We start from the raw sequence: 13183 nt of genomic DNA on the forward strand, positions 1-13183 counted from the left end.
CCTCTACTCCCGCACTGTGCACACTCCTCTACTCCCGCACTGTGCTCACTCCGCAACTCCCGCAATGTGCTCACTCCTCTACTCCCGCACTGTGCTCACTCCTCCACTCCCGCACTATGCTCACTCCTCTACTCGCGTACCGGTGTCAATCATATAATCCCGCACCGATCTCACTCCTCTGCTCCCGCACTGTGCTCACTCCTCTACTCCCGCACTGTGCTCACTCCGCTACTCCCGCACTGTGCTCACTCCTCTACTCCCGCTCTGTGCTCACTCCTCTACTCCCGCACTCTGCTCACTCCTCTACTCCCGCACTGTGCTCATTCCTCTACTCCTGCACTTTCCTCACTCCTCTACTCCCGCACTGTGCTCACGCCTCTACTCCCGCAATGTGCTCACTCATCTACTCCCGCACTGTGCTCACTCCTCTACTCCCGCAATGTGCTCACAACTCTACTCCCGCACTCTGCTCACTCCTCTATTCCTGCACTTTGCTCACTCCTCTACTCCCGCACTGTGCTCACACCTCTACTCCCGCACCGTACTCACTCCTCTACTCCCACACGGTGCTCAGTCCTCTACTCCCGCACTGTGCTCACACCTCTACTCCGCACCGTACTCACTCCTCTACTCCCGCACGGTGCTCAGTCCTCTACTCCCGCACGGTGCTCTGTCCTCTACTCCCGCACTGTGCTCACACCTCTACTCCCGCACCGTACTCGCTCCTCTACTCCCGCACGGTGCTCAGTCCTCTATCCCCGCACTGTGCTCACACCTCTACTCCCGCACCGTACTCACTCCTCTACTCCCGCACTGTGCTCACTCCTCTACTCCCACACTGTGGTCACTCCTCTACTCCCACACTGTGCTCACTCCTCTACTCCCGCTCTGTGCTCACTCCTCTACTCCCGCACCGTGCTCACTCCTCTACTCCCGCACTGTGCTCACTCCTCTACTCCCGCACTGTGCTCACTCCTCTACTCCCGCACTGTGCTCACTCCTCTATTCCCGCACCGTGCTCACTCCTCAACAACCGCACTATGTTCACTCCTCTACTCCCGCACTGTGCTCACTCCTCTACTCCCGCACTGTGCTCACTCCTCTACTCCCACACTGTGCTCACTCCTCTACCCCCGCATCGTACTCACTCCTCTACTCCTGCACTGTGCTCACTCCTCTTCTCCCGCACTGTGCTCACTCCTCTACTCCCGCACCATGCTCACTCCGTTACTCCTGCACTGAGCTCACTCGTCTACTCTCGCACTGTGCTCACTCCTCTACTCCCGCACTGTGCTCACTCCTCTCCTCTCGCACTGTGCTCACTCCTCTACTCCCGCACCGTGCTCACTCCTCTACTCCCGCACCATGCTCACTCCATTACTCCTGCACTGTGCTCACTCCTCTACTCTCGCACTATGCTCACTCCTCTACACCCGCACTGTGCTCACTCCTCTACTCTCGCACTGTGCTCACTCCTCTACTCCTGCACTGTGCTCACTCCAATACACCTGCACTGTGCTCACCCCTCTACTCTCGCACTGTGCTCACTCCTCTACTCCTGCACCGAGCTCACTCCTCTACTCCAGCACTGTGCTCACTCCTCCACTCCCGCACTGTGCTCACTCCTCTACTACCGCACCTTGCTCACTCCTCTACTCCCGCACTGTGCTCACTCCTCTATTCCCGCACCTTGCTCACTCCTCTACTCCCGCACCATGCTCACACCTCTTCTCCCGCACCGTGCTCACTCCTCTACTCCCGCACCGTGCTCACTCCTCTACTCCCGCACCGTGCTCACTCCTCTACTCCCGCACCGTGCTCACTCCTCTACTCCCGCACCGTGCTCACTCCTCTACTCCCGCACCCTGCTCACTCCTCTACTCCTGCACCGTGCTCACTCCTCTACTGCCGCACCGTGCTCACTCCTCTACTCCCGCACTGTGCTCACTCCTCTACTCCCGCACGGTGCTCAGTCCTCTACCCCCGCACTGTGCTCACACCTCTACTCCCGCACCGTACTCACTCCTCTACACCCGCACTGTGCTCACTCCTCTACTCCCACACTGTGGTCACTCCTCTACTCCCACACTGTGCTCACTCCTCTACTCCCGCTCTGTGATCACTCCTCTACTCCCGCAAAGTGATCACTCCTCTACTCTCGCACTGTGCTCTCTCCTCTACTCCCGCACTGTGCTCACTCCTCTACTCCCGCACTGTGCTCACTCCTCTACTGCCGCACTATGCTCACTCCTCTACACCCGCACTGTGCTCACTCCTCTATTCCCGCACCTTGCTCCCTCCTGTACTCCCGCACCGTGCTCACTCCTCTACTCCCGCAACCTGCTCACTCCTCTAACCCCGCACCGTGCTCACTCCTCTACTCCCGCACCGTGCTCACTCCTCTACTCCCGCACCGCGCTCACTTCTCTACTCCCTCACCGTGCGCACTCCTCTATTCCCGCACTGTGCTCACTCCTCTACTCCCGCTCTGTGCACACTCCTCTACTCCCGCACTGTGCTCACTCCACCACTCCCGCAATGTGCTCACTCCTCTACTCCCGCACTGTGCTCACTCCTCTACTCCCGCACTGTGCTCACTCCTCTACTCCCGTACCGGGGTCAATCATATAATCCCGCACCGATCTCACTCCTCTACTCCCGCACTGTGCTCACTCCTCTACTCCCGCACCGCGCTCACTCCTCTACTCCCGCACCGTGCTCACTCCTCTACTCGCGCACTGTGCTCACTCCTCTACTCCCGCTCTGTGCTCACTCCTCTACTCCCGCACTCTGCTCACTCCTCTGCTCCCGCACTGTGCTCACGCCTCTACTCCCGCAATGTGCTCACAACTCTACTCCCGCACTCTGCTCACTCCTCAATTCCTGCACTGTGCTCACTCCTCTACTCCCATACTGTGCTCACTCCTCTACTCCCGCACTGGGCTCAGTCCTCTACTCCCGCACTGTGCTCACTCCTCTACTCCCCCAATATGCTCGCTCCTCTATTCCCGCACCGTGCTCACTCTTCTACTCCCGAAATGTGCTCACTCCTCTAATCTCGCACTGTGCTCACTCCTCTACTCCCACAATGTGCTCGCTCCTCTATTCCCGCACAGTGCTCACTCCTCTACTCTCGAAATGTGCTCACTCCTCTAATCTCGCACTGTGCTCACTCCTCTACTCCCGCACTGTGCTCACTCCTCTGCTCCAGCACTGTGCTCACTCCTCTACTTCCGCACTGTGCTCACTGCTCTGCTCCCGCACTTTGCTCACTCCTCCACACCCGCACTTCCGCACTGTGCTTACTCCTCTTCTCCTGCACTGTGCTCACTCCTCTACTCCCGCAGAGTGCTCAATCCTTTACTCCCGCAGAGTGCTCACACCTGTATTCGCGGACTGTGCTCACTCCTCTACTCCCGCACTGTGCTCACTCCTCTACTCCCGCACTGTGCTCACTCTTCTACTCCCGCATTGTGCTCACTCTTCTACTCCCGCACTGTGCTCACTCCTCTACCCCCGCACCGTGCTCACACCTCTTTTCCCGCACCGTGCTCACTCCTCTAATCCCGCACCGTGCTCACTCCTCTACTCCCGCACCGTGCTCACTCCTCTACTCCCGCACCGTGCTCACTCCTCTACTCCGCACCGTACTCAATCCTCTACTCCCGCACCGTGCTCACTCCTCTATTCCCGCCCTGTGCTCACTCCTCTACTCCCGCACTGTGCACACTCCTCTACTCCCGCACTGTGCCCACTCCTCCAATCTCGCACTGTGCTCACTCCTCTACTCCCACAATGTGCTCGCTCCTCTATTCCCGCACAGTGCTCACTCCTCTGCTCTCGAAATGTGCTCACTCCTCTAATCTCGCACTGTGCTCACTCCTCTAACCCCGCACCATGCTCACTCCTCTACTCCCGCACCGTGCTCACTCCTCTACTCCCGCACCGCGCTCACTTCTCTACTCCCTCACCATGCGCACTCCTCTATTCCCGCACTGTACTCACTCCTCTACTCCCGCACCGCGCTCACTCCTCTACTCCCGAAATGTGCTCACTCCTCCAATCTCGCACTGTGCTCACTCCTCTACTCCCACAATGTGCTCGCTCCTCTATTCCCGCACAGTGCTCACTCCTCTGCACTCGAAATGTGCTCACTCCTCTAATCTCGCACTGTGCTCACTCCTCTAACCCCGCACCATGCTCACTCCTCTACTCCCGCACCGTGCTCACTCCTCTACTCCCGCACCGCGCTCACTTCTCTACTCCCTCACCGTGCGCACTCCTCTACTCCCGCACTGTGCTCACTCCACCACTCCCGCAATGTGCTCACTCCTCTACTCCCGCGCTGTGCTCACTCCTCTACTCCCGCACTGTGCTCACTCCTCTACTCCCGTACCGGGGTCAATCATATAATCCCGCACCGATCTCACTCCTCTACTCCCGCACTGTGCTCACTGCTCTACTCCCGCACTGTGCTCACTCCTCCACTCGCGCACTGTGCTCACTCCTCTACTCCCGCTCTGTGCTCACTCCTCTACTCCCGCACTCTGCTCACTCCTCTACTCCCGCACTGTGCTCACGCCTCTACTCCCGCAATGTGCTCACAACTCTACTCCCGCACTCTGCTCACTCCTCAATTCCTGCATTGTGCTCACTCCTCTACTCCCATACTGTGCTCACTCCTCTACTCCCGCACTGTGCTCACTCCTCTACTCCCCCAATATGCTCGCTCCTCTATTCCCGCACCGTGCTCACTCCTCTACTCCCCCAATATGCTCGCTCCTCTATTCCCGCACTGTGCTCACTCCTCTACTCCGCCAATATGCTCGCTCCTCTATTCCCGCACCGTGCTCACTCCTCTACTCCCGAAATGTGCTCACTCCTCTAATCTCGCACTGTGCTCACTCCTCTACTCCCACAATGTGCTCGCTCCTCTATTCCCGCACAGTGCTCAGTCCTCTACTCTCGAAATGTGCTCACTCCTCTAATCTCGCACTGTGCTCACTCCTCTACTCCCGCACTGTGCTCACTCCTCTACTCCAGCACTGTGCTCACTCCTCTACTTCCGCACTGTGCTCACTCCTCTACTCCCGCACTTTTCTCACTCCTCCACACCCGCACTCCCGCACTGTGCTTACTCCGCTTCTCCTGCACTGTGCTCACTCCTCTACTCCCGCAGAGTGCTCAATCCTTTACTCCCGCAGAGTGCTCACTCCTGTACTCGCGGACTGTGCTCACTCCTCTACTCCCGCACTGTGCTCACTCCTCTACTCCCGCACTGTGCTCACTCTTCTACTCCCGCATTGTGCTCACTCTTCTACTCCCGCACTGTGCTCACTCCTCTACCCTCGCACCGTGCTCACACCTCTTCTCCCGCACCGTGCTCACTCCTCTACTCCCGCACCGTGCTCACTCCTCTACTCCGCACCGTACTCAATCCTCTACTCCCGCACCGTGCTCACTCCTCTATTCCCGCACTGTGCTCACTCCTGTACTCCCGCACTGTGGTCACTCCTCTACTCCCGCACTGTGCTCACTCCTCTACTCCCGCACTGTGCTCACTCCTCTACCCCCGCACTGAGTTCACTCCACTATTCCCGCAATGTCCTCACTCCTCAACACTCGCACGGTGCCCTCTCCTCTACTCCCACACTGTTCTCACTCCTCTACTCCCGCACCGTGCTCACTCCTCTACTCCCGCACCGTGCTCACTCCTCTATTCCCGCACCGTGCTCACTCTTCTACCCCCGCACCGTGCTCACTCCTCTACTCCCGCACTGTTCTCACTCATCTACTCCCGCACTGTGCTCACTCATCTATTCCCGCACCTTGCTCACTCCTCTACTCCCGCGCCGTGCTCACTCCTCTACTCCTGCACCTTGCTCACTCCTCTAACCCCGCACCGTGCTCACTCCTCTACTCCCGCACTGTGCTCACTCCTATACTCCCGGACTGTGCTCACTCCTCTATTCCCGCACCTTGCTCGCTCCTCTACTCCCGCACCGTGCTCACTCCTCTACTCCCGCTCCGTGCTCACTCCTCTACTCCCGCACCGTGCTCACTCCTCTACTCCCGCACCTTGCTCACTCCTCTATTACCGCACTGTGCTCACTCCTCTACTCCCGCACTGTGGTCACTCCTCAACTCCCGCACTGTGCTCACTCCTCTACTCCCGCACTGTGCTCACTCCTCTGCTCCCGCACTGTGCTCACTCCTCTACTCACGCACTGTGCTCACTCCTCTACTCCCGCACTATGCTCACTCCTCTACACCCGCACTGTGCTCACTCCTCTATTCCCGCACCTTGCTCCCTCCTCTACTCCCGCACCGTGCTCACTCCTCTACTCCCGCACCTTGCTCACTCCTCTACCCCGCACCGTGCTCACTCCTCTACTCCCGCACCGTGCTCACTCCTCTACTCCCGCACCGTGCTCACTTCTCTACTCCCTCACCGTGCGCACTCCTCTATTCCCGCACTGTGCTCACTCCTCTACTCCCGCACTGTGCACACTCCTCTACTCCCGCACTGTGCTCACTCCGCAACTCCCGCAATGTGCTCACTCCTCTACTCCCGCACTGTGCTCACTCCTCCACTCCCGCACTATGCTCACTCCTCTACTCGCGTACCGGTGTCAATCATATAATCCCGCACCGATCTCACTCCTCTGCTCCCGCACTGTGCTCACTCCTCTACTCCCGCACTGTGCTCACTCCTCTACTCCCGCACTGTGCTCACTCCTCTACTCCCGCTCTGTGCTCACTCCTCTACTCCCGCACTCTGCTCACTCCTCTACTCCCGCACTGTGCTCACTCCTCTACTCCTGCACTTTGCTCACTCCTCTACTCCCGCACTGTGCTCACGCCTCTACTCCCGCAATGTGCTCACTCATCTACTCCCGCACTGTGCTCACTCCTCTACTCCCGCAATGTGCTCACAACTCTTCTCCCGCACTCTGCTCACTCCTCTATTCCTGCACTTTGCTCACTCCTCTACTCCCGCACTGTGCTCACACCTCTACTCCCGCACCGTACTCACTCCTCTACTCCCACACGGTGCTCAGTCCTCTACTCCCGCACTGTGCTCACACCTCTACTCCGCACCGTACTCACTCCTCTACTCCCGCACGGTGCTCAGTCCTCTACTCCCGCACGGTGCTCTGTCCTCTACTCCCGCACTGTGCTCACACCTCTACTCCCGCACTGTGCTCACTCCTCTGCTCCCGCACTGTGCTCACTCCTCTATTCCCGCACCTTGCTCCCTCCTCTACTCCCGCACCGTGCTCACTCCTCTACTCCCGCACCTTGCTCACTCCTCTACCCCCGCACCGTGCTCACTCCTCTACTCCCGCACCGTGCTCACTCCTCTACTCCCGCACCGTGCTCACTTCTCTACTCCCTCACCGTGCGCACTCCTCTATTTCCGCACTGTGCTCACTCCTCTACTCCCGTGCTGTGCTCACTCCTCTACTCCCGCACTGTGCTCACTCCTCTACTCCCGTACCGGGTTCAATCATATAATCCCGCACCGATCTCACTCCTCTACTCCCGCACTGTGCTCACTGCTCTACTCCCGCACTGTGCTCACTCCTCCACTCGCGCACTGTGCTCACTCCTCTACTCCCGCTCTGTGCTCACTCCTCTACTCCCGCACTCTGCTCACTCCTCTACTCCCGCACTGTGCTCACGCCTCTACTCCCGCAATGTGCTCACAACTCTACTCCCGCACTCTGCTCACTCCTCAATTCCTGCATTGTGCTCACTCCTCTACTCCCATACTGTGCTCACTCCTCTACTCCCGCACTGTGCTCACTCCTCTACTCCCTCACCGTGCGCACTCCTCTATTTCCGCACTGTGCTCACTCCTCTACTCCCGCACTGTGCACACTCCTCTACTCCCGCACTGTGCTCACTCCGCAACTCCCGCAATGTGCTCACTCCTCTTCTCCCGCACTGTGCTCACTCCTCCACTCCCGCACTATGCTCACTCCTCTACTCGCGTACCGGTGTCAATCATATAATCCCGCACCGATCTCACTCCTCTGCTCCCGCACTGTGCTCACTCCTCTACTCCCGCACTGTGCTCACTCCTCTACTCCCGCACTGTGCTCACTCCTCTACTCCCGCTCTGTGCTCACTCCTCTACTCCCGCACTCTGCTCACTCCTCTACTCCCGCACTGTGCTCACTCCTCTACTCCTGCACTTTGCTCACTCCTCTACTCCCGCACTGTGCTCACGCCTCTACTCCCGCAATGTGCTCACTCATCTACTCCCGCACTGTGCTCACTCCTCTACTCCCGCAATGTGCTCACAACTCTACTCCCGCACTCTGCTCACTCCTCTATTCCTGCACTTTGCTCACTCCTCTACTCCCGCACTGTGCTCACACCTCTACTCCCGCACCGTACTCACTCCTCTACTCCCACACGGTGCTCAGTCCTCTACTCCCGCACTGTGCTCACACCTCTACTCCGCACCGTACTCACTCCTCTACTCCTGCACGGTGCTCAGTCCTCTACTCCCGCACAGTGCTCTGTCCTCTACTCCCGCACTGTGCTCACACCTCTACTCCCGCACCGTACTCACTCCTCTACTCCCGCACGGTGCTCAGTCCTCTACTTCCGCACCGTGCTCACTCCTCAACAACCGCACTATGTTCACTCCTCTACTCCCGCACTGTGCTCACTCCTCTACTCCCGCACTATGCTCACTCCTCTACTCCCACACTGTGCTCACTCCTCTACCCCCGCATCGTACTCACTCCTCTACTCCTGCACTGTGCTCACTCCTCTTCTCCCGCACTGTGCTCACTCCTCTACTCCCGCACCATGCTCACTCCGTTACTCCTGCACTGAGCTCACTCGTCTACTCTCGCACTGTGCTCACTCCTCTACTCCCGCACCGTGCTCACTCCTCTACTCCCGCACCATGCTCACTCCATTACTCCTGCACTGTGCTCACTCCTCTACTCTCGCACTATGCTCACTCCTCTACTCCCGCACTGTGCTCACTCCTCTTCTCCCGCACTGTGCTCACTCCTCTACTCCCGCACCATGCTCACTCCGTTACTCCTGCACTGAGCTCACTCGTCTACTCTCGCACTGTGCTCACTCCTCTACTCCCGCACCGTGCTCACTCCTCTACTCCCGCACCATGCTCACTCCATTTCTCCTGCACTGTGCTCACTCCTCTACTCTCGCACTATGCTCACTCCTCTACTCCCGCACTGTGCTCACTCCTCTACTCTCGCACTGTGCTCACTCCTCTACTCCTGCACTGTGCTCACTCCAATACACCTGCACTGTGCTCACCCCTCTACTCTCGCACTGTGCTCACTCCTCTACTCCTGCACCGAGCTCACTCCTCTACTCCAGCACTGTGCTCACTCCTCCACTCCCGCACTGTGCTCACTCCTCTATTCCCGCACCTTGCACACTCCTCTACTCCCGCACCGTGCTCACACCTCTTCTCCCGCACCGTGCTCACTCCTCTACTCCCGCACCGTGCTCACTCCTCTACTCCCGCACCGTGCTCACTCCTCTACTCCCGCACCGTGCTCACTCCTCTACTCCCGCACCGTGCTCACTCCTCTACTCCCGCACCCTGCTCACTCCTCTACTCCTGCACCGTGCTCACTCCTCTACTGCCGCACCGTGCTCACTCCTCTACTCCCGCACTGTGCTCACTCCTCTACTCCCGCACTGTGCTCACTCCACCACTCCCGCAATGTGCTCACTCCTCTACTCCCGCACTGTGCTCACTCCTCTACTCCTGCACCGTGCTCACTCCTCTACTCCCGCACCCTGCTCACTCCTCTACTCCTGCACCGTGCTCACTCCTCTACTGCCGCACCGTGCTCACTCCTCTACTCCCGCACGGTGCTCAGTCCTCTACCCCCGCACTGTGCTCACACCTCTACTCCCGCACCGTACTCACTCCTCTACACCCGCACTGTGCTCACTCCTCTACTCCCACACTGTGGTCACTCCTCTACTCCCGCTCTGTGATCACTCCTCTACTCCCGCAAAGTGATCACTCCTCTACTCTCGCACTGTGCTCACTCCTCTACTCCCGCACTGTGCTCACTCCTCTACTCCCGCACTGTGCTCACTCCTCTACTGCCGCACTATGCTCACTCCTCTACACACGCACTGTGCTCACTCCTCTATTCCCGCACCTTGCTCCCTCCTCTACTCCCGCACCGTGCTCACTCCTCTACTCCCGCACCTTGCTCACTCCTCTAACCCCGCACCGTGCTCACTCCTCTACTCCCGCACCGTGCTCACTCCTCTACTCCCGCACCGCGCTCACTTCTCTACTCCCTCACCGTGCGCACTCCTCTATTCCCGCACTGTGCTCACTCCTCTACTCCCGCACTGTGCACACTCCTCTACTCCCGCACTGTGCTCACTCCACCACTCCCGCAATGTGCTCACTCCTCTACTCCCGCACTGTGCTCACTCCTCTACTCCCGCACTGTGCTCACTCCTCTACTCCCGTACCGGGGTCAATCATATAATCCCGCACCGATCTCACTCCTCTACTCCCGCACTGTTCTCACTCCTCTACTCCCGCACTGTGCTCACTCCTCTACTCGCGCACTGTGCTCACTCCTCTACTCCCGCTCTGTGCTCACTCCTCTACTCCCGCACTCTGCTCACTCCTCTACTCCCGCACTGTACTCACGCCTCTACTCCCGCAATGTGCTCACAACTCTACTCCCGCACTCTGCTCACTCCTCAATTCCTGCACTGTGCTCACTCCTCTACTCCCATACTGTGCTCACTCCTCTACACCCGCACTGGGCTCAGTCCTCTACTCCCGCACTGTGCTCACTCCTCTACTCCCCCAATATGCTCGCTCCTCTATTCCCGCACCGTGCTAACTCCTCTACTCCCGAAATGTGCTCACTCCTCTAATCTCGCACTGTGCTCACTCCTCTACTCCCACAATGTGCTCGCTCCTCTATTCCCGCACAGTGCTCACTCCTCTACTCTCGAAATGTGCTCACTCCTCTAATCTCGCACTGTGCTCACTCCTCTACTCCAGCACTGTGCTCACTCCTCTACTCCCGCACCGCGCTCACTCCTCTACTCCCGAAATGTGCTCACTCCTCCAATCTCGCACTGTGCTCACTCCTCTACTCCCACAATGTGCTCGCTCCTCTATTCCCGCACAGTGCTCACTCCTCTGCTCTCGAAATGTGCTCACTCCTCTAATCTCGCACTGTGCTCACTCCTCTAACCCCGCACCATGCTCACTCCTCTACTCCCGCACCGTGCTCACTCCTCTACTCCCGCACCGCGCTCACTTCTCTACTCCCTCACCGTGCGCACTCCTCTACTCCCGCACTGTGCTCACTCCACCACTCCCGCAATGTGCTCACTCCTCTACTCCCGTGCTGTGCTCACTCCTCTACTCCCGCACTGTGCTCACTCCTCTACTCCCGTACCGGGGTCAATCATATAATCCCGCACCGATCTCACTCCTCTACTCCCGCACTGTGCTCACTGCTCTACTCCCGCACTGTGCTCACTCCTCCACTCGCGCACTGTGCTCACTCCTCTACTCCCGCTCTGTGCTCACTCCTCTACTCCCGCACTCTGCTCACTCCTCTACTCCCGCACTGTGCTCACGCCTCTACTCCCGCAATGTGCTCACAACTCTACTCCCGCACTCTGCTCACTCCTCAATTCCTGCATTGTGCTCACTCCTCTACTCCCATACTGTGCTCACTCCTCTACTCCCGCACTGTGCTCACTCCTCTACTCCCGCGCTGTGCTCACTCCTCTACTCCCACACTGTGCTCACTCCTCTACCCCCGCATCGTACTCACTCCTCTACTCCTGCACTGTGCCCACTCCTCTACACCCGCACTGTGGTCAATCCTCTACTCCCGCACTGTGCTCACTCCTCTACTCCCGCACTGTGCTCACTCCTATACCCCTGCACTGTGTTCACTCCGCTATTCCCGCAATTTCCTCAATCCTCCCCTCTCGCACATTGCTCACTCCTCTACTCCCGCACTGTCCTCACTCCTCTACTCCCTCACCGTGTTCACTCCTCTACTCCAGCACTGTGCTCACTCCTCTTCTCCCGCACTGTGCTCTCTCCTCTACTCCCGCACCATGCTCACTCCGTTACTCCTGCACTGAGCTCACTCCTCTACTCTCGCACTGTGCTCACTCCTCTACTCCCGCACTGTGCTCACTCCTCTACCCTCGCACTGTGCTCACTCCTCTACTCCCGCACCGTGCTCACTCCTCTACTCCCGCACCATGCTCACTCCATTACTCCTGCACTGTGCTCACTCCTCTACTCTCGCACTATGCTCACTCCTCTACTCCCGCACTGTGCTCACTCCTCTACTCTCGCACTGTGCTCACTCCTCTACTCCCGCACTGTGCTCACTCCATTACTCCTGCACTGTGCTCACCCCTCTACCCTCGCACTGTGCTCACTCCTCTACTCCTGCACCGAGCTCACTCCTCTACTCCAGCACTGTGCTCACTCTTCCACTCCCGCACTGTGCTCACTCCTCTACTACCGCACTGTGCTCACTCCTCTATTCCCGCACCTTGCTCACTCCTCTACTCCCGCACCATGCTCACACCTCTTATCCCGCTCCGTGCTCACTCCTCTACTCCCACACCGTGCTCACTAGTCTACTCCCGCACCGTGCTCACTCCTCTACTCCCGCACCGTGCTCACTCCTCTACTCCCGCACTGTGCTCACTCCTCTACTCCCGCACTGTGCTCACTCCTCTACTCCCGTACCGGGGTCAATCATATAATCCCGCACCGATCTCACTCCTCTAATCCCGCACTGTGCTCACTCCTCTACTCCCGCACTGTGCTCACTCCTCTACTCGCGCACTGTGCTCACTCCTCTACTCCCGCTCTGTGCTCACTCCTCTACTCCCGCACTCTGCTCACTCCTCTACTCCCGCACTGTACTCACGCCTCTACTCCCGCAATGTGCTCACAACTCTACTCCCGCACTCTGCTCACTCCTTAATTCCTGCACTGTGCTCACTCCTCTACTCCCATACTGTGCTCACTCCTCTACACCCGCACTGGGCTCAGTCCTCTACTCCCGCACTGTGCTCACTCCTCTACTCCCCCAATATGCTCGCTCCTCTATTCCCGCACCGTGCTAACTCCTCTACTCCCGAAATGTGCTCA

Source organism: Somniosus microcephalus, chromosome 2 (genome assembly GCF_052327205.1).
Source record: "Somniosus microcephalus isolate GS21.2 chromosome 2, FLI_Smic_1.0, whole genome shotgun sequence".
Classification (NCBI taxonomy): Eukaryota; Metazoa; Chordata; class Chondrichthyes; order Squaliformes; family Somniosidae; genus Somniosus; species Somniosus microcephalus.